This window comes from Bidens hawaiensis, unplaced genomic scaffold (assembly GCF_021521415.1).
Source record: "Bidens hawaiensis isolate Kalapana, Puna unplaced genomic scaffold, B.hawaiensis_p1.1 tig00050935_1, whole genome shotgun sequence".
Classification (NCBI taxonomy): domain Eukaryota; kingdom Viridiplantae; phylum Streptophyta; class Magnoliopsida; order Asterales; family Asteraceae; genus Bidens; species Bidens hawaiensis.
Window position 1 is genome coordinate 90,017 of NW_027499143.1, and position 4,558 is coordinate 94,574.

Below are 4,558 nucleotides of genomic sequence, written 5' to 3' on the forward strand. Positions count from 1 at the left end.
ATTCTAGAGGAGTCACAGTGGACATCACACTTGAGGAAGACACCAATCTGATCACCAGTCCCTTGTAACTACGTCAAAGTGAATACCTTGGGTTAATAATGTTAGTGATTTTATTCTTATACTCAAGTACCAGATCGATAATCAAACACGAATTAAATGACTAACTCTCGTTAATATAACACAAAAAACTAATTACAACTCTGACGTGAAGTTGAAGACTCACTCAAAAATAAACCAATTACAACTATTAGATAGCGATAAGCGGGTATCGAACACAGGGAGTTTGTGGAAAGTGCGTTACTGAGTAGCTATAAAATTACACTAAATTAAACTAAATGCAAAAGTAAATTCAAGGAGTTGGTTGTTTGGATTTGATTAACGAAAATAACTGAAATAATTAAACGAGTTTTAATCAATGTGAGAAAATATGTCTTCCCTCGGTTTCAGGTTTCCATGAATGTTTTAACTGAGATGAACAATAGACAAAGTTCGTGTTTATGTAAACTATTGCGATAATTGAAGATCAAGTACTTGGATTATACAACGCAAGGTGATCACTCAAAAACCAATTAGTTTATCCAACCCTAAATCCCTCCCGATTAATCTCGATTACATACAAAACCAAGAATTGACGGTTTAGAACACAAAATCGATAAACTAACAATCTATCAACCAATACATAAACACCATAATAATGAAATCAATAAGATCAAATATTATCTCAAAAATTGTCTAAACATTTAACCAAACAAACATGATAAACCTTACAATCCGAGGGAAAACACAAAGGAATTTAACCAAGCATGACCCGGTTCGTCATCCCTTCGATTATAATAGTCATACGAATGAAAAACAAGTGTTTAATGGTTACCGCACTCACAATTGATCAATAATCTCTCAAAATCGCCCTTAGGTCGTCTCTAGATGAGAAGATGTGATAAAGATATGAAAATCCGTCAAAAAATACATGTTAATATGGCAGTTACGAATTGCAGCGATGTGTCCATCGTAAACTACGGTTGCTTTAAAAAGCCAACGGTGGCCACAAACTGCCTTACGGCAGCTTTTTACTCCAACACCCACCGTAGTTTACGGTGGGTACCGTAAGCTACGGTAGCTTCAAATTTGTTTCATCTTGTTTTCTCCATAACTCCTTCGTTCCAAGTCCGTTTTCTTCACCGTTTTCGCCCACGTTCTCGCAATTCCATCTTCTATCTTCTCATACCTGCCATTACATGAGTAAACGTAGTTATCTAATTCAACAAAATAAACAGATTAAACGCATGAATATTAACGAACTTAAACCACTTAAGGGTTGTCCCATGGACCACCCGTCACATTCCCACACTTACACGTTGCTTGCCCTCAAACAACAATTTTTTTATTATTTTCAACTTGTAGCCACCAATCTTACCACAATTCCGGTTCGGTTAAGGTCCCAAGTCATGCCCTATTCCCTTATTTTATCGGGTGCACTAGTTCACTTGATGTTCCATTTAAAACGAAGATTTCTAACCAAACCTAACATGCTTTCGGTTTTTACCTATACATAACACACATTTACACATTAAATTTTCCTTGGTGATCATCCATACAATTAACATTTAATCAATTCTCCTCGCATACGCTTGTACAGTTATCAAATCTCCACCTATGTAAATTCATTTGACATGAATACAAATCAAGATGGTCTTAAAACGGGTTGTAATGGGGCCAAGTGTAAGGGTATGGAAGGGAATATTGAAAGTAGCTCAAGCTATCCGATCCGACTTATTACAAACAAACTAAGTAAACAATAAAATAAACAACTATAAACATCACTCAATAAATAATACTTTGAACTATGCATACATAAACATTGCAACTCTAATACAAACTATTTTCAATGAACTAATAAAATACATGAACATTACATACCAGCATGATAAACATAATGCTTTACATATCTAACTGATAAATACTAAAACAATTACATAGAAACCTATTAAGTCGGATCGTTTCGCAATATAACACCGGGGTTGATCAAATAAAAGAATAGGCCCAATAAGGTTTTCTAAAGGAACCAACCCCCCGCCCCTCACATAACCATCCTTATATGTATAATGTATGAGGCCCCAACCCCCCAAAACCCACACTCTCGCTCATCCAGACGAGGCTTAACCTAAGTGCCTCTATCACTTTTGCACTCATGCCAAGCTAAGATCTCGAAATGCACTAATTGTACAAGTTCTATCGGAGAATATCAACCGTCTCACCAACCAATACTTTCTCAATTCTCAAGTGTAAACGAACGTATTATGCAAGTTATTACACCGAAAGCATGCTAACCTTGGTTAGAAAACTACATAATCTCTTTTTTTTTAAAACAACTAGGCACATGTTATTTAGGGAATTGTGACCATGAAAAGGGACCAAAACTTCACCCCGCCATCTTACCACTTTCCGGTTTCTTTAAACACAATTTTTTTTTAAATTTTTTCATTTTTTCTGATTTTTTATTTTTTTTTAAATTTTTTTTAATTTTTTAAAAACAAACAAAATTTTCCTCATCCCCACACTTGGGATACATTGTCCCCAATGTACGGTTTTTGAGAGACAAAAGAAACAAACTACTTCAAAAACACAACCCTCTTTTCAACACAACCCTTTAATACTTAACCAAAAGTATTTTGTTCACCACCCATCCACCCAAATAAAATAAAAACACAAAAGATAACTTATACAATAATATACAAAATGATGTTCACCTGGTAACGCGAGATTCCATCAGAAGTAGGGCGGTCGGGCCGGCCCGAAAATGGACGTCATCACATCGTTGAATTCACCAAATCAAAAAGAATCGTGATCATCACCACCTTGCTCACCTCCTTGTTGTCGCGAGGTGCCTTGACTTGAACCTTGATTAGGATTCACCCACATGGAATAATGCAATGGTGGTGTAGGGTATGACACACTACCATCATACGGTGGCAAAGTGGTGTAATCCACATATGGCGGGTCGGCCACAACCGGCTGTCCCGCATGCCACGCGTCATGCATCCGTCGCTGACGATCATCAAGGTATCGGTTGTTCATGTCATTCTCAAAGGCATATGCATGGGTGCGGTTCCACTTCTCCTGTCGATCATAATTCTGCTTTAATGCCCTTTCCATGCTCGCGCCCATGAAGGTTTGTTGATCAAAGATGGTTTGGGAAGATTCAGGCCAATTCCCAAACGTAGGCGGTCTTTGTCTTTCTACCACCTCTTGCATCGTTCCTTGATAAGCCCAATTCGAATCATATGGCCTTTGTGTATAGTCAAATGCACTTCCCACATAACTCGACTGCACACCCGATTGCTTTTCATTCCAACTCGGTCCCGCTTGATCCACATTCATGTGAGCTACATTTGGATCATCATGATACGCCTCATCACCACTCACCTCATATTCACTTTCCGGGTCATCCGCTTCACCCATATTCAATGGTATTGCATCTTCCTTCAACACTCTCCATCTTCTCCCATCACTCTTCAATTTATGGTACCGTTCGGATTGGGAATATACCCAACCCGACCCCAAAGGTTTGAACTTTTTGTAAGACCCTTTATCACCTACACCAATTGCCACGTACTTCTTTAACAATGCAGTGATCAATCGATAGTGAGGTATGATTTTTATATCCACACTGTTTCGGCTTATCCATATGTTACTCATTACTAAGAAACGGTATGAAAGAAGCGGTGATCCATGCAACATTGTGTATAATATTGGAACTTTGGGATATCGTACCTCGACCCTATCACCCCGACGCGAGATGATGTTATTGATGCTTATTATTAACATCAATTTTGCTTCCATTCTCATATTTTTTCGGTACAATTTTCCGGCGTATGTCCCAGGAAAAAACAGATCATCTAACATGGTGTTCCACATCGGGTGCTTCTCGGGGGCCAAATACAAATCATCCAAACTTGGAAACATATACTGGTTCTGCGGTTTATTATCAAATTTTGTTACCCTTCTCAAACTATTAAACGCCATTTCCACTTGAACCTCATTTACCATACCAATTAACATGTCCTTTGATGGATGGTTACCTGTAACCCGTCGCAAGGTAGCTACCCATTCTTGTATCTCTACATCAAATAAGTTAGTTGATTCGTTGTCCCAACACTTTAAGGCTTCTTCCCAACCCAATGCTCCGAATTTATCGGTAACCCCAAATGGCCCAAAATACTCTTCTCTAACTTCTTTTTCGCAAATAAACGCATCAGTTCGCTGCCTCAACGCGTTCATTTGATCATGGAAGAGCTCCACTTGCCATTCTTGAGGTTGATCTGCTAAAGACCCTAACCTCCAAATTGGCTTTTCGCCTCTGTGATCCTCGTCCTCTTCGTCCATATCTGCTTAAAGAACTAACCTTCTTTTTTGTTAATCAGCAGGGTTGCTTGAGGACCCAACCGGTGCTTTCCATTTTTGACCCATTCTGAACACACGAACAACAACAAAAGAGCAAGTTATTCACCTTTCAACCTTAAACACCCCCACACTTGCTTAACATAATGATTGAAGATGC